The sequence below is a fragment of the Neodiprion virginianus genome, chromosome 3 (genome assembly GCF_021901495.1).
Source record: "Neodiprion virginianus isolate iyNeoVirg1 chromosome 3, iyNeoVirg1.1, whole genome shotgun sequence".
In the NCBI taxonomy this organism is placed as follows: domain Eukaryota; kingdom Metazoa; phylum Arthropoda; class Insecta; order Hymenoptera; family Diprionidae; genus Neodiprion; species Neodiprion virginianus.
In genome coordinates, this window is record NC_060879.1 from 6,432,807 (window position 1) to 6,458,230 (window position 25,424).

The window sequence follows — 25,424 nt, forward strand, 5'->3', positions numbered from 1 at the left end:
TATTTAGATGAACAATAAATGCTCAATGTTTACAATATTGCACTTGTAATTATCTTAGTTTATGTAACTCCGGCTTAAATTTTAAGCTCAATCTAACATTTTGTTTTACATTAAGTGGTCAACTTATTTTTTAGTGTTTTGTTTAAGACTTGAATGCAGTATTATAGCAAAGGCAGCAGTAATTAACTTAAATACAGGAAAACTTCGCGCAAAAACCTGTGATTGAAAATTCATCCTCATGTGGTATCCACTCAGCCACACCACAGCTACGTCCGTGATCGCGCGTTTGCTCGGTATGTTTATGGAGCTTGCTTGGAATTCGCTGATGGTTCTCTGGAAGATTCAGTTCGAGAAAAAAAAAATTCCTCCAACCACTTGCCCATTGCACATTTTGCATAAATGTTATCGAGCTGGCTTCGTGTATTTTTCCATAGACTGCGTGTACAAATATTCGAGAACACCAGGCGTCACATATTTTCATATCAATAAAAAAATAATATTTATTAAAAAAAAAAAAAAAGTATTCGGGCTGGGAATGGTTAATTATTTTGGTTCAGCGTCCGCTAATTGAATCCAAAATTTATCAAATCTGGAGATACTTTTATTCGCTGACATTCATAATTGAAACAAAAAAATCCCAATTCTTGCATTCCTGGAAAGATTTGTGCGAGCGGGGACAAGGATGCGATTGGCAACCGCTTGCTCGAGCAACCGAGTATATCTATATATGCACGATTGTGGGCCACCTTCGGTGCATGGTCGCCTAGGTGTCAGGTCGGAAATGGGCCACCTTCGGTGCGTGGCCGCCTAGGTGTCACGTCGACGCTCCAACCTAGCTGGTATCACGAAAAGCCGAGCGTTGGAGATCTCCCTACTCATCTCTGTTACTACACTTGAGTAAGCGACCGAACAAAACTAGACGAACGCGAGAACGGAATGCAGACCAAGAAATGCAGACGATCAACGAAACCACAGACGATACAAATATTTTCGAAAATCGAAACGTTATACGGACACTCTCAGAAATATCACGAAGTACAGAACATAGCGGGATACCGGAACAAACCTCAGCAAAATCAAGTAGCTCGATCGACAGAGGATAATACTAAATTGAGATCAAAACCAGAAAATATCTTATAAGCTAACTTACAGACTACTTCATGGGAAGAGAAATAAATTCCAACACATAAAACAAGATCCAATTAAATGTCGACTGGACATGTATTTTATAAAACCAACAATTGAAGTGCCAGACTAATAATCCTCGTCCTAAGCTGCGCACAGTTCCCTCGTTGAGTACCAAGCAGGGTGATCCCAATCGTTGGTGTGCGACTCATGTCGCCATCTGCCCTCAAGGAGCCAACGAATCACGTAGAAATCGATCCCTCCTTGCCCGACGTAAGTCGCGACATCTCAAAGTCGGCGGCCTTCCACGAAGTGTGCGAACCTCTTGGAGAAAAGAATTTTCTGTAACGCAAAGACAGAATTTGAATTCAGATTATACACATATCTCCAATATATATGAATCGTCTCTTAGCACAATAAAATTCCTCTAACACAAAGACAAAATTTGAATTCAGATTATACACTTAGCACCTGATTAAGAAACACTACGGAAAATAATATTATCGAAATTAGAATCAGAAACTCGCGTCAAAATTTCGAACATTGGTAGAAACTATGCATGTATACATAATAGCAAAGAAATGAGAAATATTTAACAATCACTTTAAAATCTTCACTGCTTAGAGATATGATTTTTTTTATTTCTCTGTCTTTAAACTCACAAATAAAAAAAAAGTTAAACATAATGATGACGTTTCTTCAAATTCAGTTGAAATAAAATTAGAATGATTAATATTAATATGAAAATGATATTCTTCAAAAGAAGAGAAATATGGAATTTCTTCAGTAATATTAAAGAATTTGTCCCGATTTGAGAGATTTTATAACAATTAACTTCTCTAGTGAAAAAATGGTTTTGAACCGCTTGCCAAAAAGGCTTAAAAAACCTGCCCCGTTTTTGAACAGTGAAACGTTTTTTTAGAGTTTGTTCTTTAACGTGCAGTTTACCAACGTACTTCCCATTTGGTTCCTTCTGTTTTTGTGGATGCTGGACCATAACGAAAGATTCACTTGCGTTGAGCAATGAAAATTTCAGTAAAACCAAGTAGCTCAATCGTCAGAGGATACTATTAAATCAGGACCAAAGTCTGAAAATAACTTACAAACTCACTTACAGACTACTTTATGGGAAGGATAATAAATTCTAACACACAAAACAAGATACAATTAAATGTCTAATGAAGATATATTTTAGGTTACTATTGAACGAAGTTACAAATTCATATATGCCCTCGAGGAGCCAACGAATTCTATGAAAATCCACTGCACCAACATTTAAATAATGGGAGAAGGTCGGATAAGCCCTAACATTTTAATATCAGTTGCATAACATTACTGTTGGACTGTCACACTGGCTTTTATTATAAGTCAACCGCTCGGCCTACGAACCGCGTGTAAAATGTAAAGAACCTGCTTGGAACGTGCGATTAGTGGGTTTACGAGCTTCGAATCCTCAAACAAGATTTGGTAACTGTTAATAAATCTTCATTCGAAATAACAACGAATGAAATTCCCTCAAATTAGTGCTAACTTTTTGGTCAAAGAGAAATTTTTTTTAATCAATTCTGACTTTGCCTGCTACAATTTTATATTATGTTTTCAATAATAAACGTATTTTTGTGAGAGGTTAGTATTCTATTTGCTTCCAATACTACAAAATTTCAATTGTAGTTGTAATAGCACACATGTTTATTGCACGTTAATAATTTTTTCAACAGTTAAAAATGCTTTCTCAAAATAGTCAACGAATTATATTTATTTGTTATAACAACACTCTTTTTTCAGTGCAAGAATTGAATAGACTTGAGTTAGCATGCACAACCGTTGTCTTTGAGATCTCTTTTCTATGTACCCTGAGTCCAGTGTTTTCTGAGGACCAGACAGTGCGCCACATTTCCCACACACGTTGCCGTGGACAGCCGCATAGCCCCCTGAGTTCATGCAAGGAGGCAACCTAGGCCTTCCCTGGATGGTCCCAACTTAGGCCGTTTTCTTTCTTTGATTAAGAGAGACGAGATCCTCTTACGCTACACTTTACATCGTGGGAGCGCACCAGACGCGAATGCGGATAATCTATCAATTCACTTATATAAATAAAAAAGCAATCAGACAATTGAATATAGAAAAATGTTAAAATATATATTTTGCAAAGAAAGCAAGTAAAAGTTTGACAAATTCTACAATAAAACTTGCAACTTGAAGTGATGTTCATAATTTGGATTATAAACTGCCCACAATCCTTCGGGCCCTTGACGATCCACCTGGTTCCAGTTATAAATCGGGGACTCTTCCCCATTACCATCTTTCGACGAGCCACCGAACTCCACAATAATCTATTGCATCCTGCGAATCTCAAAGATGTAGGCCCGATCTTTCGAAACCATTAGCTTCACTCCGGATAAGTGACTTGGTGTAGCGCCTATCTTCGATGTCCTTTATATTCACGAACCTCTTCAGGGAAACGTATGACTGTAACAAAACCAAAAAGCAATTTGAAAATCAAGTCACACACTTCGATTTAAACTTAGCGCAATTGTACGAGACCACTATACTCACAGTGATTTTCAAGATTTCGACTATTTTCAAGAATAATTTGTCATATTTTTTTTAGGTCCGAGAAATCCAAAGCGTAATAAGAAAATTTCCTCAAACATAGACTTATATAGACTGACCCCTACCCAAAGCCGTAATCTTCCAGACGAATATTTACCAGTTAGCGCTTCACCGCTTGCTTTCCTGAATCAATCGTATCGTGCTTACACCCCGTCAAGAGTCTACTCCCTAATCGGTAACCTAACCATCAAGTGAATCAACTTCGACCAATCATTTTAGACCCGCGAGACTAAGTAACAGTTTGTGGCTGTGATACGTGATAACCATGACTTTGTACAGCAATTGTACAACAAACTATTAGTTGAGATCTTGAAGGAGATTGGATGAATAAACGGGTATTAAATCTAAGTGTTGTTACCGATTATTGGTTCAATCGCCCGTAACGATCGTTGGCTCTCCCCAAAACTTGACAAACTTAGACTTTGATTGAGCTGACCGAGAAGTCCTAAGGAGCTGCTCAGCAGATTTCCCAGATTCATATACCATCAGCTACGTAAGTCAAGGGTGTAACTAAATCAGACAGCGAATCAGAATTAACTCGCAATGTTCCTTCTAGAACGTAACTGATCTACTTATAAATAAAATGGTGGCAGCGGACCGCGAATGCCAACTGAAAATAATTCAAAAATCATCGATTGATCAACGTTACTAAATTCAATCAATAATTGGGGTTGTAATCAATCCAAAACCCATCGGGGATTGGCAAAATGGAATAGACTTAATTCTAGACGGGAGCTTCTTCGCCACATCGTTCCTCCGTAAGCCATTGAATTCCATACATACATTTCGGATTCATAGTTCGAAGCGCCAGACACTAAGCACTGAACTTTATCAAGGTCAAACAACGTAACCTCATGAATAGCAAGGTTCATTTTTGATGCAACCTGAGCAGGATATCTCGAAGCTTCGATGGACTCGTCACGAAGTAAAACGTGTACGTTATTAGCAAAATGAATCGGAGTATTAATAAAACACACATAATAAGTGAGATAAATATAGTAACTAGAACAGTACTCTATGCAAAAACACAACATACCTATGGCAGATTTGCGCAGGCTCATCCAGTCTGGGAAAATCAAATTCTGCCAAAGCAACATGAGCGAGTTCACCCAGAAACGTTTGTACATGGGATACTTGGCTGTCTCTATGACAAAGAATGACAGGAAGGGAGATCTCGTGATTGCGGTACGTGATGCTCAAGACTTACTTGACATTCAAAGTAATAATACGAAATTTTTCAATGAAACAGACTTATATAGACAGACCAGTGCCCGAATATCCAACCAGACAAAAATTAACCAATAATGGAAGACTGACTCTTTCCTACCCCTAAGACAGTAACTCCGCTCACGGCATGACAGAAAGTATAGAAATTTAAAACAGCAAGGAATATGTAAAATCTTCAGAAAATCCACTTTTATATGTATATATTTATAAGCTCTTTTTCTTAGCTGTTCAGATCTAGCTTTGTGGCATCTACCGTGGGGTTTTGTGGAAGGTTTTTCAAATGAAAGAAGGATAATTCACCCAGGCCAAATAGGGCGCCGGTGGACTAATGAATGATGCAATTGCAATTGCGAAAATGGTAAAGTAGAGAAAAAGAATTAACCAATGCCAGATAGGACGCTAACGGATATACTAATATCGGTACGAAGATAGTTTAGTAAATTTTCCAGTTTGATTTAGTCCTTATGAAGGTAATTAATTTGGTAAATTCACAATATAGATTTAACACGATGATAAGGTTCATTCAATTTTAGTTGTATCGAAATTTTGGTGATTGATCATTACAGTGAAAACGATGTTTATTCAAATAAGAAGACAGGCACGAAATTCCTGCAGAGTTATTTTACTTGCCTTGTTTCTAAGAGATTTTGTAAACTATTCGAATTTTAGGTTCACGTTGAAGTGTTCTTGGTAAAAAAATTTCTTGAACTGCCTCGATTAGAGGGTTTTGAAGAACTGTTCTAGGTGGATGACGTTTTAAAACTGCCCTGATGCTGCATACTGCAACCTTCATCTGAGTTCATTCTTTAGCGTGCGATTGTTTGACCTGTTTCGTAATTGGTACCTTCCATTTTTACACGGAAATTCTTACCCACACTTGTGTGAAAGGCTGGAGTGGGCCTCACTAACCTATTATGCTAGATCCAGAGGGCAAGGAGTGGTTCAGAATGAATGAGAAGGCCCAAATATTATTTCGATGTATGTGAATCTTCCACATCGGTACAACTTCCATAAAAATTGAAGGAAGCAATCAGGAAGCAATCAGGAAGCATGCAAGTAAATTAAACCCTCATGATGGAATCTTCCCTCCGCATAACATCTTCATACTCGGAAACGCAGGTTTAACACTTATACGATGCCAATCGCCCTACTAGCTGATTGCAACCTGCGCATAAAACCATATCTGGAGTACTGTGTCTTTCTACGAGCCAGTAGGTCTCCCTCGTCGAGTAGGGATCGAGAAAACCATCGCAACAGTCCCGGGATACTGCCTCTCCACCTCTGGTAACCACATATTTTTCCTTCAAGCAGTATGTTTTTTGAAAAATCCAGTCCCACACTTCCTCCCATCGTTCAAGTTGGTCCGTTGGATATTCTGCCAACCACTCCGACATCACGGCCAGCACATCACACTCCAAGCTGCTCATGATAAAGTCTTGGTGGCAACTAGAATAATGAAATTGAAAATATTACATTAGGAATTAGTATCGTAATTGAAATTCATAACAAGTAACATTATTCAGTTACTTGCTTGGATCTATAGTAAAAATTTGATGAATTTCTTGAATGAAAATCGGCAAACCTTTACCCGCGTTATTCTTCCAGCCTCAAATTCTAATTTATACAAAAAGGGCATGAAATGGAAATAGACAGCTGAGCGTGATGAGCAATTTGAAGGAATAAAGAAATTATTTTGCAAGTCAATGACGATACACCTAGTAAAAGATATTATCCTCGATGTAATGCTGGTATTACGTGATCGGTACATTTTTATAATAGGTAAATAAAAATCAAGAACATTTAATCATTGGCTTCCGTAGTAGTAAAATGAAAAGAGCAGAACTTAATTATTGCACTACGGAAAAAGAATTGTTAGCAATCGTGTACGCGTTAGAAAAACCGAAACGATTTTGGGAAGTGTGGATCCTTCAGGATCAATTGAAAACTTCCATTAAACTACAAGATTGTTATCGGGAATAAGCGAATTGATCGAAAAGGCAAAATTCGTGCGGATAGGTTTGATGCAACTAACAAGATGACAAACTTCAAGATGGGAGACTTAGGGTTACTCAATCTATCAAATGATTTAAATTTCTTCCAAAAAATATCGAAATTCTTTAATATATAATTAAAGAAGCAAGTAGGAAGTGTAACTTACCTATTAGAAAATTCGATTCTAGGAGCGAAACGCGGCCGGTTCCATGTAAACCTGTTTCAATTGTATGTAAAATAGTTATTGCGTACACGTAACGTGGAATCAAGGCAGGGTTAGGAGACAAGATATTTCAGAGTTGGCAGAGGCTAAGTTTCAGACTGACACAAGTCAGCTGGCAGAAATATAAACGAACAAGAAACAGATGAGTTTAACCGCGAAGATATGTTCAAATTTGACATTACGAAGCAGGTAGAGCATGTTGCACAAACATAAAGTATATAAGGTTGTTATGTGTCATAATATCCTTAGTCAAATTATTACCATGGTGAAGGCGTTTCCTGAAAAGTAAAAAGAAGTTGACGATGATTATGGGACACTGGCGGTCATCATCAGGGCGTCAGGGAAGTTTAAATTGGGAACCAAGGCGGTGCGACTAGGATGCACGATTCGAACTCCGACGGCAAAGAATCTGGTAAGAGATGATGAAGAAATTGAAAAACTGCGCATCTACAATCTGCGCATATCAAAGATGACGTCACAGAAATGTAACATGGTACCCGTGTATCTGACAACTGATTGCACGTAAGTAGATTGCTTGAGGTTTCTTATTTAGTTTCGAATATTCTGTTTGCTGAAAATACCAGTCATAAACGCTGAAGGACAAAATATCAAGTTTTTTTCATGACCTACAAAGGATAATTACGTTGACGTTATTTAGGTTTGAATTTGGTGCCTTTATGATGTCACCGCCGATGTGTTTTCTGATTGGTTCACCTAAAGCGTATAATGTATTGTTCCACCTTATTTCCTTACATTTTAGTATAAATGCAGATGCTTCGGATGGGCAAATCAGTAGATGTATGACATAGCGCCTACCTGACTCACCATGCGTTACTTTCAACCGTTACATAGGTAAGGTGGTGTTCCCTGACGGAAACGGAGGAATTGAGCCTGCCAATATCTCAAATCATCGCGGGCCTTGGGTTGGTAATGGAAGTTCAATACGAACTAGACCATGTAACTGTAACATACAACCAAGTAGTTTGTAATTATGTACAAAAAAAAAAAAACCAATTAACTTACAAGTCAGCGGATACTCACAGATGGAATGTACAAAATAAATGGAGCAATGATGATGTATCCAGGCACAAGTTTGTCAAGCCAAATTGCCCGTCAGGTAGGGCTCTCAGAAGTTTCTATCATATTCTGACCGCGATAACGTAGAACAAGTCAAAGTTACCAAAGAAATAGGACATGTATTTGTAAAGTACATAAAAACAAGGGAATTCTCTATCAAATTGCAAAGTAAATCGAAATGACTTGAAACATATTACAGGTAGCGTCGAAAAGACGCAATGACGAGGAGATCTCAACTCAGCTCAATGACGGAGTACAAACAAGCGGATATGATCCATTAATATTCAATTTTCTGTAAGGCTTTCTGTAATCCTTTGTTGGTCGTTTGTAGGTGTTTTTTGACGCAATCCAGATGCTTGCTAGTCGTAAAAATTAAAACATTTGTAGTGAGGCATTAGTCCCTTGAGTTTGTCCATGGCAGCCGTGGCGCATTTAACTTCGACAGCTTCTCATCAACTGTAAATTGCATTAACGTAATTTTCCGTACGATGAATCATTGTATTGGTGAATTTCAATACAATTTACAGTTAATGAGGAACTGTCGTAAGTTAGATGCGATGGAATTGTACAAGCTCCCGGAACTAGTTCCTAACTACATTCGATTTAGTTTGTTTTCTTGAGGGGGGAAATCTTTTTTTCAATTTTTAAAGATAATTGAGGGACTATTTAAGATTGGGGAAGCGGTAATAAACATCTGCAAACGATTCCGCAAAAGTAGAACTCTATTCGATGGCAAAATATGACTATAAGGGACTAATGTCACAAAAATTCTCTAGCCGATTTTTCCAATTAACAATGAATAAACTATCGAATATCGACCGTCGAGAACTCATTATCGAACATCAGCAAACCCACAATAAACGATTTAAAACAATCAGCTCATTCGGGTCTTGATGCAGAGCTAAGTATAAATAGCGTTGATTTCGATTGCGTAGCTCAATATGGTCTCGTCCAATGGCTGTGTCACCAAATTGTGAATTGTGATAATTTATATGAATTGCTGCCGGAAAATGATTTTTGCATACCGAGTATTTTTCGTCACAATCATAACCTCTAATTCGCACCAGGTGCCAAATATTAATTCACGCAGAAATGAAGTACGTGTACTTTCTACCTTACGAGTCAATACATTGTTTCATTAAATCTGTTCCATTGTAAATAATTACGTTCAGCGATCGTGCGGCGGCTTCAGATCTCGTTTGACTTGTCATCTTCGTTGCTAAATGCGACGTCGAACGATGCGTCAAGTGTGATTATTTTTAAAACTCCTAAAGCATCGTACGGAACGAAACAACATATGCTGATTTCATTCGTCATGGAAAATAATTTATCCATCGTCGGTTAGGTTTCTCGATAACCAGAAACAAGTCTGTAATCGCAAAAAAGTGAATCAGTTTTTGCGCCGTCTTTTTGTGGCAATACAGCTTTCGGTTGAAGCGTTGGCATCTATCAAAAGTCCAGGTTCCGCTTTTTCGGTAGCAAAGGTTCAGGAACCGGAACCTCTGTGGAAGGGTCCGAAGATTCGGAGAAACGAGTCCACATTAGTTCCGGAGAATTATTTCTCGATTGTCAGTTTGGTTTTTAGGATAACCAGAATTGAGTACTGAAACTTGTTCAGACAATTTCATTTCGTATCAGTTATTATCCAAATTTGTTAAATGAATTATAAATATAATAAAAATTCAAGACAAATGATGTGGTCAGTCAGGGAAACATTAGATTTGATCTAGACTGATCTGCCACATGTTAAAATCAGATTTGATGCACCATTGGCACACGTAGATATATCATTCTGGTGGCAATTTTTTATATATATTGTATCGCGAGTTAAACCTAAAAATAATCTAGCGTAAATAACGAAAAATCGTTTACACTTTGGCACAACTCTGTCGAAAGATGCTTATATAATCCAAAAATGCTATTCTTACAAGCTATACGCCACAGAGCGGCGAAATCTTACTCTTTTGAAAGATGTATAAGACATATAATTGTGTATTATAATCAAACGATTTTGGAAATTAAAGGATAAGAATTCAGAAAACAATCGAGAATTAAAAATCAAGATTCGATATCGGAAAAAAGACTTAACCTTCTATTGGGTTTGCTAGTGAAATACCCACAACTAATTGTAAGATAAATCGTAGATTAAACTACTATTACATTATTTGTTCGAAATAACGGCCGTTCACTTAGGTATACTATAAAAAAATCGTGAATATGAGGAAAATAGTGCAAATAAGTGGATGACGCTAATCACCTCCACGAGTACTGAATAACCAATGTAACGTGAGGTGGTAAAAGACCAAAAAGGAAAAACAGTACTCCGAGGAACTTGAATATACTATCTAGCTGTATTACTCGTGTACTAAGTAAAATCACATAAATTCTAATTACGCATAATATCAAGTTTTCGGAAAATTATCTATAAGAAATTGTTAAACTGATAATGGGTGAATATTGGTTAGTGAATAGTACTGAACTGTAATCACCATTAATGAATCTACATACAGAAACAAATATGGGAAAAATGAATTGATCTAACTTAGACTATACTGTTGACTAATCTAACCTATAAGTGTATCTAACATATTCAAGAAATGGTGTAAATAGGGTAATTCCCCTAATGCAACGTTAGTCTAAAACGCTGTGATGCATAATATACTGGTGAGCCTGCAGGCGGTTATGAACTTCGGTTGGCACCATTAAAAACGATGATTCAAAACAGTAGTTAGGACAAATGATACAATCGACCCGTAGATTCTGTTCACTCGGTAGTACTAACCATAAGCTTGAAGTACTCGTAAACCAAATGAACGTTAAAAGGAAGATGATGAATGTACCCCCTGATATTTGATTCTAGACCAGATGGAGTATGAGAGCCTGACATTCCGGGGTAAAATCTTCTCTTTTCAATTACACTCGACGTCCTTGAGTTCTGATTAATCATATTACGTAGTGTAGAAAAATCCTTACATGGCCATTCCATTTCGTTGTTCAACTATTCACGCATACGAAGACTTCGAGATGATTCACTGACTAAATATCCAGTGAATGAACGATCAGTAGTTAATCGTTCATCAATTACACTAGACGTCTTTCGTCTCAGACTAATCGAAACGCGTAAGGTAGAAGCATCCTCTGGTTGCCGTTCCATCTCGTTATTCAACTATTCATGCATGCGAAGATTTTTATATGATCCAATTACTATTCTCATGAAATAATCAGACCATGTTGGATTAGTGAGTTGAATGACACGTCTTGAATCTAATTTCGCCTGATCATTATGTACGTACGTTCTCTTAGAAGCATTCACCGCGTTTGATGAAACTTGCAAAATATCTGCAGCAGGCAACTCTTTTGGCCAGGGTGATGGCCTCTTCACGTTGATTGCAAATTTGTTCTTGATTTCAGAAGTCAGCCACTCCGTCTCGGTGTTCAAGTCTTCACACATACGAAGATTTCTAGATGATCCAGTTAATAAGCGATCGGTGGTAAATCGGTCGTTAACTACGTTCGAAGTCTTTCATCTCAGACTAATCGAAATACGTAGGATAGAAGCATCCTCTGGTGGCCATTCAATCTCGTTGTTCAACTATTCACGCATGCGAAGCCTTGCCTTGGTGAAAGCTTTTTCATGTTAATTGGACATTTGTTTTTTATTGTGGAATTCAACCACTCCGTCTTGTTGTTCCACTATTTACGCATACGAAGATTTGTAGATGATGTAGTGAATAAACGATCAGTGGTCGATTGTTCGTAAATTCGCGTTCTTTTGAAAGCGTTCCCTACAGTTGGTGGAACTGGGAAGCCACAAGCCTTCATTTTAGATTCCAACGAACGAAACTGGAGTGCATCTTCTCGTTGTCGAGTAGTTCTTATCGGCGTCATTACGAATATCACCGCATTGCGTTTTACATAAGAATATAATTTGAAAACGGGGCAAAATTAATTCCTATAATGTGATTGTGATAATCAAAGTTCCTTGAAGCATTTTTCTGGCTCGTTATTTTTAAATTGAATATTAAAACAGTGATAGTTGGAATTGTAGAAAATTACATTCCACATCGGTAGTTAATTGGTGTGACTATTGTGAAGAGAACTCTTAGTTCAAATTCACCGCGTAGTGAGAATTTTGACTCTGGAGGTATAATATAAATTTGATTACTAAGAGAGCAAGTGAAACAGATATAAAGACTCGATCACCTTTGAGAAGACGAATGATAGAGATAACATGTAAAGAAGTTCTTTAGTCAAGTAGTACAATTTAACCGTTGTGAAATATAAATCTCTTTAATACTGATGTTACAACTAAATTAAAATGAAACAAGATTAACTTAATCCATTAATATGAAGAAGGCATTCAATACGTAGAAAATTTAAATTTCGAGAGAAAAGGCTCAATTGAACAATGTGAATGTGGCGGAGATTTGGTAATCTACATTTATTCTTATAAATGCCATCGCAACTTGTAACTAAATACATTATTAATACATAACGAACTATGAAAACGAAGTTGGAGAAAATATATAAAGGTTTAGTCTACGAAAAAGATAACAACGATAAATTTCATCTATGATCATCTTCGATCACCTCATCTCATCTTCACCTCACTTCGAATAACATCTACAGTTCGAAATAGAGATGATGAATCGTATTTTCTCGACCTCAGAATGTTGAATTGAAATGGTAATCTTGGTTATGGAGTTATTATGGTTCGATATAAACGTGAGTTTAATCGATAATTTTCTCTTCCTACTTCTTTATATATAAATAAATAACGATAATATAAATACTCACGTACTCATTATAAATTAATTTACATGTATTTCACTGCTCCAGTGACAACCTTTTGAAGCGGTATGAATGGATGAGTGAGGGAATAATTCTATATATACCTAAAAGGCCAAAAAAGAGATTGTAAACAAGTCAACAGGAAACTGTTATTCATATAATGTTACCATTAAGCATCTACGCAAAGAAAAAAGCCATAAATAACTAAATCGATATAATTAAGCATCCAAAAATTTTCTTGGATAAATAAACTGTCTTTGTACATATTATTTGAAAAAAAGCTTCGCCGCGTTAAAAAATAAATCACAAAATGAATATATGTTACTGAAGTAAATTATAGAATTTCACACTATAAATGAGGTGCTACGGATTTTGTTACCTTTTGAAATATACGCAATATCTTAGAAGCTACGGATGCAAAATGCAACTTCTGAAAAACTATCATTAATCTATATGTATTACACAGGTGTATGTAATACTAAAAATTGTCACCAGAATAAAATACGCGTCAATAATGCCACCTCGACCATTGTTCATAAAATTGAATAAGATTCGTGCAAAAATCTGATCATGACATGTAACGACAAGCGTTTTTAAGTACGCGTTCACTATCAATTTTACTGACAATTAAGTTGCCTGTGACAATATTGTAATTTCTGAAGCATGACTACAAAACAACACCGCATAGAAGATCAATGGTTATTGCATACTCATACTGCTTCGTAACTGTTACGAAAAAATACAACAATACGTGATACAAATTGATATTTTGTATACCTTTGAAAAGTTAGTCAACGAAAGAATCTGAATCACTAGTTGAGTGTAAATCAACATGACAAACAAATTTTAGCAAAAAATCGGTAAGTATAATACACTTTGCAAATAATTAAACAGTATTTGAAGCTTGTTTTTAAATGATTGAAAATAATTTTTCTTCAAACTGGGTAAAACGTGCACAGCAATGATATGTCTTTGTATAATGAGCAAAACCTTTTTGTTTCTGACTCAATCGTAATGTTCCCTTTTCAACATGAAAAGCGGAACAAAAGCGGCATATATTCCCTCTTTACTTTTCTTCATCATTTGTTGGAAAAAAGTAGCACTATTCTCCCGCATTTGCGGGAAAGCAGTATCGGTATCAATATTTATTAATGCAATGTCTGTTCTTCAAAATTGTCGAGTTGAGACTCGCCGTACCATGGGAAGGTCGTGAATAATTCGGAACCGTGCACGTCGAGTTGATCGGTAAGGTTATATTTTGTTTCGTCCGTACTTACTTTTCTTGCGGGTAAGTAATACGTTTACAAAGAAAAGGATGAGAGTCGATTGTGGAAACACACGGAAAACTGGTTTGAGAAAGTAGAGCGAGGATCAGACCGGCACATCCGCTTCCGCTCAGCGTTGGAGATTTTCTGACTCGGCGGCCGGTCGGCGGAGAAACGGAGCGAGAGCAGCGCGACGCGCGCGCCCTCTGGCTAGGACCTCCATCTCTTTCATGACCACGGTCTTACATACAGGGGCTGGATTCCGACCATCAAGTGAGTTCGAGTTAGTGAGTTCTACGGTTTTCCGTTCTCCATACTGTTATTATAGTCGATGGTTAATGAACATCACGGTCGGTACAGAGCTTATCGATGTTAAATATTGTTACGAAGTGGCACACGCTGTTGATAGACGGCGATAGCTAAGAAAGGAGAGAAAAATAGATGTTAGTTCTGACGTTTGTTTGTATTAACCATACATAACCTCTTATTCCTTCTCAACAGGTTGGGTGTTGAGTATACTGTATACTTCTTATTTTAGAGTTATTTTACTAGAATGCGAATTTTGTTGTACTCACTTGTCACCGAGGAGGTCAAAGCGTCATAGGAGGTTACGTTAGAAACCGTCACCACAGACAAAAAAATAATAGAAATAACACGGAGTGCTAATGGGTGGGCAATTACCACGAGCAGATAGAGAACGATTTATTAGCCGCTAGATGGCACAGACCGCAAGTTCCTGAGCCATACACTATTCAGGAAAGAAGAGATTGACATCACACTACAAATTTCCGTTTCCATAAAGACGAACACGAACTCACTTGATGTTCGGAATCCGGTCCCAGGCCTCGCCTCGCTAGTTGAGAGAGCCAAGGGTTTGACAGGGCCGGGAATTTCCCTACATGTGATATTTATGGCGCGACGCTGACTCTTCGCCTCGACTCGGGGGCGAGCCTGCACTTTTTCACATCTTTGATCAGTCTTCGCCGCGCTCTTCGTGCATACGCACATATTAGTTAGCTTCATTTTTTCCCTGCCTTTCGCATTCCTACTACGCCATCCTAATTTCTGTAACCTGACTTTTCTCGTTAATAAAGTATTTGTTAATCCCGTATTACCGTTAACCATAATCTCTGGCGTCATTCATTCACTAGTCACCCGACAGTACCACAGTCAATGACACGTTTGGACTATGTTGAATTATTTGTCTCAAACAAGTTCAACAATTACATAGACAAAAATCTCAAACAGGAGAAAGCCAAAAATAACACTTTGGAAGTGAAATTCAATCAAGAAAATTTAAATGATGTAGTCGCCGAATGCTCGAGAACAATTCCAAGCCAACATATACAATGCCGTCATTGATACTTTGAGTACAGAATTGCAGCGTCGAAGTCAGCTTCATCGAAAAATCAACTTTTTAGATCAGTTCTCGATGTGGAGTTCGAACTAAATAGCAACTGGTGCTATGAATCTTGTGTCGAAATATACCGAAGACTTGGAACAAAGTTTACGTGAGGAATCCTTCACCTCAGCAACCACTTAAAGACCGTGGTTTTGAAAAAATTACTGTTATTTCATAATATCCAAATTTGATTTGAAGCATCGATCGGCGTTAAAGAAAAGTGCAACACTGCAAATTATCTGTTCCAATAAACGTATCTACATGTCACAATATAATCGTAGACTAATCTCGCAATAATCAGTCGCGAACAAAAGGCTTTCAAAAGATAAATGATGCTTTTTGCTACAGTAATTTTACGATTCGGTATCTATTCAACTGTTTGTCAATTAAAAACTGTTCGATAACAATTAAAAAAACTTGAAAGTTCCAGGAAATGTTTTCATCGAAAGTACAATCCGATCCAAGAGTCACCTGTTGTCATATTTTGTCAGCGTTCACATATATTTCAATAGTCATGTACGACTAAAACCCCAACACAATGAACGGGGGTTAGCGAAGCTCACAGTGAGCGAAAAATAATAAATTTAGCGGTTACCTGCAAGATTTCCCCACCGCCTGTTAAAATGGATCACCCGATCGAAACGTTGAAGCTCAAATTCAAAACCATAGTCCTTGAATGACCTTTCTGACGAACCACTACCAGTTATCTTTCATCGGGTCACGGAATCTCAACTTGTTTGGATGATCCCTCTCGAAGTCTTGATGCATAACTCTAATCCTGGCGCTCTTTTTTAAATTACTATACTATAAATTAATATATATGTCGCATCGCCAAGGAGTTCGAGATTTTCAAGCGACGCTGCGTCCAAACAGTGTTCTCGATTCCCGGCCGATGCTTATGCAAACCCAAGTGCGAGGCGCCAAGGGATCGGGCTCTATGGCTGCAGAAAAGGTTGCGCCTTATGAGTGCATTTCTGGGAACAGACTCACCCCCTTACGGGTGGTGTGGAGGGTAAAAACAACGAATGGCTTACGTGACGGAGGGACGGCGATTTTTGGAAGTGGAAAGAAAAGGAGGCTTGACACACTTCTTTTGGGACCACGACCGAGAGAAGACGTTCTAGATCATTACACCGATATTTGAATATTGTATCATTGACCTGCATATGCAATAAAACTGTATTTAACCGTGTCACTGCGGCAGTCAGTGAATTAAATTTCGTGTAATCTGACATATATATATATATGTATATACTAGAGAAGCTTCAGCCCCCTGCGAGGTTCGCGCACCAATTTCCATTGTCGAGTTTTAATGGAAGGGGGGAGGGAAGGCTGTAAGGGGTCAGATTTTTGTAGGTATAGGAATTTACATGTACAAAGGATTGAGTATTTGGGGTAGAGGGTTAAATCTTCATAGCTACAAGGGCATAAACGTAGGATGAAGGGTTGAATCTGCACTGGAGACACACATCCAGACTCCGATACGGGACACTTTACAGGGTAGCGAATTAAACATTTGAAGATTTTTTTTTAATTTTGTTTCGAGTATACGCGACAGCAGGCATGGAGTGAGCGGGAAATTTGACAGCGCGTTGCGGCAATATAAACGAAAAACTTTGACATAGGAAAGAAAAGAGCGAAGCTACACCGCGAGTCCGGCGCATCGAAGGGATGTGGAGAGAGCGCCAACGAAGTACTCCCAAAGCAAGGAAATCCAAGGCCGAAGAGATTTCCTCATATTGGACAGCGAGTCGTAGCCGAAAAATTACAGCATCGTAAAACGTCAGGAAACTGTCGACACGCAACTAGCGAACGATGGAGCACCGACAGCTTGACAGCAAATCAACGTTAGCGATAAGCTAGACTTCAAAAATTTCCTAATCCGAGAACGAATAAGATCTGGGTAATTTTTCGCAACCTATAGCGCCGATGTTCGAATTTCGACATTTTTCGAGAGAGTTAGTGGAGATAGTTGTTAGCGGTGTTTTTGGATTGGGAGCTAAGTCCTCCCGGATGTCTGACTACACTGTGGGAGATTTTTTAGTGTCGCTGAGACCCGGAGACCAATTTCGAAAACAATTTAGATCAGCGCACAATTAACGGTTGGCCGTTTTGGTAATTTAGTTACGAAGATACTCGAAATTCGTTTGCCATTTTTGTTGCGACGTATACATTTACATTAAAATAAGTAGATTCGACAGATTAATTTAATTATAAAACTACCGTCAGCTTTTATAACTAGACCGTTTGTAGAATTCTAAGTACTGATACACCGATTCCGGTATGTGACCAGTACACATCTAGCAAGACAATATGTTTACTCGGGATTCTACAATTGAACTAAAAATACCTTTATCGATGGCAAATCAACGCGTAAAAATTCCCTTAACACGAGCTTTTCTCGTTTTACAACATTCAGTTTGTCGACAGATATGTATGGTAACCAGCCTAGACAGCGTGGTCGCGAAATTATTGCCTATTGTTCAACTTTTTAAATTTCACCTGATCTTTTTCGCACCTTTCATGTCCTTCAGGTCTCTTTCCCACCAATCCTAAAAATTGTTATATTCCGAGTGATCAGAAATCGCAAGACTATGGATTTGACTCACTTCTAAATAGCAACTAATAGCTAAACCTTAAGCAACTCAATAAAAACTGGAACTCTACAACAAGTCGATTAATTATAAAACGTATTTGGTGTGAACATGAATAATACTTTGTGAGTCAAACAATATCTATCTCGCGAAGTACCTATAATCCTTTAATTAGAATTCTAATTCCAATAATTGTGACGCGGACGCGTGAACAGTTTTTCTTGCTTGGTAGTAGCAGCTTGAGTTTTCGCGATAATGCGTGGAGTAGCTTTTGATTGTGTAGACATTTAGAATCGACTTACGGTTTTTAGTAGAGGCATATTTTTTGGGTATATTTTATGCAGCCAAATTTCACTGCAAGGAGCCTAGTCGGATTAGCGTGTTTAGAAAGTGTAGGTCGCGTATCGCTATGTGTGAGCGCTCAATTTAGCGATACGATAATTGTTCAATTTTGGGTTCTGCTCAATGTTCGAACTTCGGTTACATCGCGGTTAGCCGCCTTAAGTTGAGATTGTTAAATTGAGATATATTTTTGATTTCTGATATTGATTAGTTTTGGGATTAGCGCGTTAGTTATTAAGAATTTATAGTAGGGTCGTAATGAATGAAATCGATGCGCACATGATAAGTTCTCGATCGCTTGTCTGAGTGGTTGAGTAGCAGAGAAAATCTGTGTTACGATATATATTCTATATGCGATATAAATAGTTAATAATTACATGCGGTGTAATTACTGTACAAATTATTATATACAAGGTTTGTGAAAATTCATAATTGAGGGTCCTGCAACAAAAAGGGGACGAAAAGAAATTTCGCCGGATAAGTATTGTTCAGAAGAATATATTTTTAACTTGCTCAAAACTCAATTTGAAAAGATAGGTTTGATAGAGAATTTCGTCCTGCATCTTTTTTCTAAATAAACATTTTTTTTACAGCGACTGTTTTTAAACCCATCAATGACATATGAACTGTTATAAAGTTTATAACATAGATAAGCATTTTATGTAAAATAAATATACTCTGTACAATGTTGTAATGTGATAAAAACACCATCAAGTAAATTAATCTGCTAAAAATATTTGATTTTTTTTTTTTTTTTTCTTGTCATTCCAGATTTTTCCCTTATTTCTGACCAAATAAAATGAATCAAACAATGATTTTTTTCCTTTACTCGAAAATTGCGCATTGAAAAAAAAAACATTTTCTAATTGAAATTGATTTCAGCACCCGTTTCGATCAAGCTAAGAATTTCAATTAATGCAGACACTATTTTTTCGTCATTACGTATAGATTTCAGGGGTGGTAAGTATAGGTTAGAAATTAAAAGTCACTCTAAGTTAAATTAAATCATGCCTACTGTAAGGCGAGTTTATCCTGAATTTTCACACTTATTCTCTCATGAAAGAATGGTGAGTAGGAAAACAAACTACATAAAGGAAAAGCAGCAATGTTTGATAATTCGAAGCCCAGATTATATTATCTTGTACTGAAGCTAACCGCTTTTTCAGGCACAAGAACCCGATACTGTCACCCTTCGAGGAAAAAGTTGCGTTTCAAATATTTAATCATTTGAATTTACGAATCTTATATGTGTAACACAGATCGTCAAATTTTTAAATAGCTTGTGACGTGGTATTTTATACTCCATCACGAGGGTTAAAGTAAATCACTCCTTACTCCGCCGAATAGCGCGAAACATGACGAAGGCATGTCTGAGGCCAGTACTCCGAATAAATAACTAGGTAATTTAAAGTGACATCAATTTATTGAGTTAATGTTTGTCTATTTTTTAATTTTATCTAACACTAGGCACCTGTCTACAAGAACATCTGTTGGAGGAATCGGATATCGCAGTACGGAGATCACTTATTAGATCACCACCGTTATACCATCAGCCACAGAGGGCAGAATGCCGCAAATCCTACTGTGGATGGATGATTGCCGAAATGGTGAATAGAATCACACATGCGTAGTACAAGACCCAGAGCTCCCATTGTCTAGACTTATGGGCCAGGATTCGAACCATGGAAATACCGGAACTGCCGCTAGGATGCGTCGCCGATGGTGCCGTCCACCCATCGACGCCACTTCCAACCTAGAGTTAAACCTACCATACCGTCTACTGTTCCGTTGACTATCGAAAAGAACGTGTCTGCTTGTTACACACATTTTGACAAAGGGCTGCTGCGCGAAAACAAGCCCAGAGTTAGCAAGTAGTGGGCCACGTCAGACTTGTGAATGGAAACACCGTGTCAGAATCATCGCCACCAAGATGTTCCAATAGTTGTCCTCCACCAATATACATCTACACCGAAGAAGATATAGTTAGTACGGATAGTTCCAGCACGGCAAGGAGTCAGAACAGGATCTCTACCTTTTCAATAATACAGTCGCACCCTGAGTAGAATTATTGTCATCGTTTTACCTGCATGACCTTCACATGCATCCAAATCGCAATACCGTGAGGGGGGTACACTTTTCCCTCTCACACCTAGCGCGAAGCGGCTGACCCTAACCTCTCCAAATATTACGCGATGGATCGATAATTCAATATAAGACCACGCATGTGGAAAAGACGAGCGAAGGTGTCTCACGTGATCTGCTGGCCCAATCAGCGCAGAGCAACAAAGAACGCGAATCGAGTGACAGCAGCACGCCGAAAATGACACGAGATTGTCAGGATCATCTGTCGACGCGGCAAACTCTACGTTCAGCCTACCGAGTTTACAACCTAATTTCTGTTTCTACGACTTTTCTACTATTTCGTAAGTGTGGTTTTCTTTTGTTTATTCTATGAACCCACGAATTTACTTGTATTATTATATCTTTACTATATCTTTTCTCATTTCTTATTTTTCTCGCAGTATGCTCTGCGTGAGCTACGTGTCTCGTGCCTTATATTCTGTTCTCTTTTCTAATACCGCAAGTAACTGTGAAGCTGAAACTAGCGGTCAGAGCTAGCGGCTACGCGCAGCACGCGACTGCGCACCGCTGACACTCGTACCTTGAGGCGCTAGAAGCAAAACGCATGCGCGGAGGTGCACTGTGACTTCTCTGGAACATCGTTGCATGCAAATTTTAACTTGTAGATTTGGAAACGAATTCGGAACTGACCCCCGAACTTGGAAATAAATCACTAATTCGGGGGATGGCAATTGCAAAATTGTTAAAAATTGCTAATTCGCATGCCAAGACCTACTTGATGTTCGGAAATGTTGTCGCATACGAATTTTGGCTTGTAAATTTGGAAACATATTTAACACTGACCCTGGAAATTGGAAATAATTTGCGATTGTGGAACATGATCTTTGAAAAGTTATAAAAAATTCTTGATCGCTATTTCGAATGCCAAGACCTATCTAGTGTTCGGAAAAGTTATTGCATTCGAATTTTGACTCGTTAATTGAAAAAGTCAATCAAGAAAATAAACGGCCTTGTTCAAAGAGAATACTTTTCTTTGAAAAAATTTCTGTTATTTTCTGTCAGTTTCAGCTTTATCATGCTTTGCTTCAATTATCTGATTATCTAGTACCGTTGAATAGTAGCGCTCTAGTATCGTTTCGCTTACGCTTGATTAGCAAATATTTTTTTGCCTCGCTTCACTTGAATTTTCTTACCTGTTGTTCTTTGTAATAAATAATCGATAGTTAGCTTACAAACTCTTACGATTATCTTTGATTATTATCTTGTTTCCACGTTTTCTCTTCATCATGTCTCTCTCTTGTCTCTATATTTCTCTATCTTTCCTAATTTGATTATTAGTCGCTTTATTATCGAACTTCTTTGACCAGCTTCATTACCATAAAAGTTTCGCGGGTGTCACACGTCGTTCTATGATATGCAGCCCAGTCAATAGGTAGTTTTGAGGTGCAAAAAATAAGGAACATGGAATACTTTCAGGACTGGTGGGGGGTGTCTCCTGAGTATAAATTTAGATAGTTGACCTCTTATCGCTATCAGGATCACCGCCATCTTGGAAAAGGCTTTTCGCTCTATATCTCGCGAACCGTCGACCTTACGACAAAATGTGTAGAGACCTTTTTTATACATTATTAAATTTCCAAGATAGCGGCGATCCTGATAGCGATAAGAAGTCAACTATCTAGATTTATACTCAGGAGACACCCCTCTAACAGTCCTGAAAGTATCCCGTGTTCCTTATTTCTTGCACCAAACACCACTTTCAAACTACCTATTGACTGGGCTGATGGGAGTCTTACGCCGTATCGAATAACACCTTTCTTATTATTTATCTCCTCTGATAAAGCTGTTACGTAATTTGTCCGTAGTCTCTCTAGCTTGTAATATATTGCGTTTTAATATATTTTTCGTATCCTCTTTCCTAATACGTTAAGATTATCTGTTTTCTTTTCTATCTTTTCTCGCTATTTCTTATCTGCCACATATATCGCAACCTAGAAACTAAATACTTTCTTTGTCATCTCTCTTTTAGTATATGTATATATCCTGAATATATCTGTGAATATCTTGTTTCTGTAAACTGCTACTTCAATTCCTTTATTATTCGACTGTGTTGTATTTCCTGCTTTTCTGTATCCAGTGAACGTGTAAAGGTAAGTTTTTTTTTTGTCATTCCACATACAGATGAAAAGTATTTCTTTCACGATTAACGGTAAAAGCAATATTTTTTTAAATACGTGGACATGGGTAGAATGTGAAATTATTTCTTTATTTTACTGTAAATGGATGACCGGTAAAGGGAAAGCGCCACTTTTTCGGCGAACAAGATAAGTAATCTTGTCTAAATAATTTCTGAAAACAAGGTAATTATTAAAATGTAAGAAAACGGATGCTACAACGTGGCGAACAGAGAACAAAGCACGGGACATTGTCACGGAATCATGAAATTAATGTTCCATAACCCGTCGCACTAAACACGCATTGAGAACCAAATACGAGGATATCAGACAGAATATCTGAAAAAATATGCTCGTAATAAAATGGAAATAAGTGAAATTTCTTTTTTCCTTTCGGGCTTGAAAGCGGTGTATTCTGTTATCGAATTTGAATACTGAAATATCTTATTCTATTCAAACATTGTTAAAACATTTTTCAATCACATTTATACTGTAGAAGATGACAAAATCAATGATTTTGATAACAAATATCAGGACATGAGGGTACATGTAGTATAAATAAAATGTAAAAAATATACCAAACCTAGAAATGAAACACACAAAACTATTCTATGTGTAACAGAACGACCTGACGCCGTTTGACGAGTTCGAAAATATTGAGTATCTAGGAGATTATATAAACAAAGAAGAGACGTGCGAAACAAGTGAGATCGACAGCCAAAAAAAAAAAAAAAAAAAGAAGAACAAAAGGTCACAAGAAACTGCTCAACAAGGGAATTGCGAAGCAGAGAAGAAATGCAGAAGATGCGAATGGACATATTTCGTAAGGAATTTGAAGTCAACGAGCCTTGCTAGCTGGCTGCTCATCTCGACGTGGAAAAAAACCAGCTTCGAAGAAAAAAAAAAAAGAATCGAAGTGGCTGAGGCACGTCTGATCTAACAAATTTTATCAAGAAAAATACGTCCGAGGAAAACGCCAGTCGCTTTTTCACTGTTTGAAATTTTTCAACGAACTTTTCACATAATGTAGACGAAATGTCATAGGTCGAGATATATATAATGGTTACTCAGGAAAATTCAGTTCAGATAACTAAAAAAATTCTCAAATATAATCCTAGTTCACGTCGTCCTAGGTAGATGTAACCCCTTGACCACTTCATACAAAATAGTTCAACGTTTCTGGTGTCGCAGGTGAATATTGACTTTTGAAAGCATGAGTTTTAGATATATTTCAGGTCGAAAAATCCGATTACAACCATAACAAGTTATTTTTTTTTTTTTTTTACGCAATCATACAGTTTTGAGTCCTTGAATTTTTTGACGAATTTTTCATCATTTTCTCAAATGATGTCATAAAACACGCGGTAGTCTACTTTTTTCGGGATGAATCTTTCTTTTGAAAAATATCAAGTAATAATATTTTCCAATCCAGATACGCAATGTCAAGAACTACCAAGTAATATTTTTGTAGCTGTAGCTATAGCTGTACTGTGTAATACATCACATTGACTCGCCAAGTCTTGAAATTGCGTATTTGGACTCAAAGATATTAATGTTCAAGTTTGTCGAAAGAAAAATCAACGTATTAAGGCCCGCATGTTAATCAGAGTAACGGGCCTCAACATTTCTGTCGCCAGGCCTGCATAATTATAATAATAATTTGCATAGTTGTTTGGAACCAAATGACTTGTACTGATATATGCTCAAAAAAGTCTGTTCGTTTCCCCTTGAGATAACCGTATTAAACGGGAAACGGATTTGGACGAGTCTTTTTTCCTACTTCAATGCTCCACCAGAAGTGTGATGTAGTGAAGCGGTAGGATGCAAATTTCATCTGTTTACGGGAAAAATTCCAAAAAACAATTCAACGAAGCTTACGCGTCATTTGCGGTGCTGTTTTTCTTTTATGGTTGGGCGCCAATTGCGAACAGCACTGAATATTTTAATCGGAGAGCAAAGAAGAATCTAACAGAGTTTGGAATTACGTTCCTGGGCCTAAGTCAAATTTCTCATTCTCATTTTAATCGATACAACTGGGTTAAAGGTAACAACCTTTGCAGTTTATATATAATCTCCCTTCATTTCATCAAAAAAATACAGATACAGTTACAAAATTGTGGAGTATTTAATATTACAGAACTCAGGACTCTTGTAAGTTAAAAGATAATATAATTAAATTCTCAATTTCCTTTAATATCGAATGTGATTTGATATATATGAATTATATTCCTGCGATTTATGAAATCTAAACCCTATTTCTTTCTGGTCTAATGATACTCTATTCACTTATGATTCTAGTCTATTTTGAAAATATCGCTACATGTATACTTGATTAAAGAGGAGACTCAAAGGAGATAGATAGGGGGACCTAGTGTGACGGAATTCTCTTATTTCTATTTATTGTAACAGATTGAAATTGAACATGAGATACTTTCGTTAATGAAAAAAAATTTCCGTTATCTTATTATTATTTTTTTTTTTTTTGACAATCATATGTTAAAACGAGCACTTTAAAAA

At 37.3% G+C, this 25,424-nt stretch overlaps 2 long non-coding RNA genes across 3 annotated transcripts in view; both read right to left on the minus strand.

Annotated features, from left to right (window-relative positions):
• Positions 1 to 1,197: 1,197 nt before the first annotated feature.
• On the minus strand, positions 1,198 to 6,141 carry LOC124299716 (uncharacterized). The gene is made up of 2 exons (XR_006907046.1): positions 4,097 to 6,141; positions 1,198 to 3,594 (listed from the first exon to the last, which is right to left on the minus strand). It is a non-coding gene; the product is annotated as an uncharacterized LOC124299716 (long non-coding RNA).
• An 8-nt stretch (positions 6,142 to 6,149) lies between these two features.
• The window catches only part of LOC124299715 (uncharacterized), a 116,050-nt gene continuing 96,775 nt past the window's right edge, over positions 6,150 to 25,424 (minus strand). For both annotated transcript variants that reach the window (XR_006907045.1, XR_006907044.1), the window contains exons 2-3: positions 7,124 to 8,141; positions 6,150 to 6,411 (exon numbers count right to left, since the gene is read on the minus strand). This is a non-coding gene — a long non-coding RNA (uncharacterized LOC124299715). The remainder of the gene's footprint in view (positions 6,412 to 7,123; positions 8,142 to 25,424) is intronic.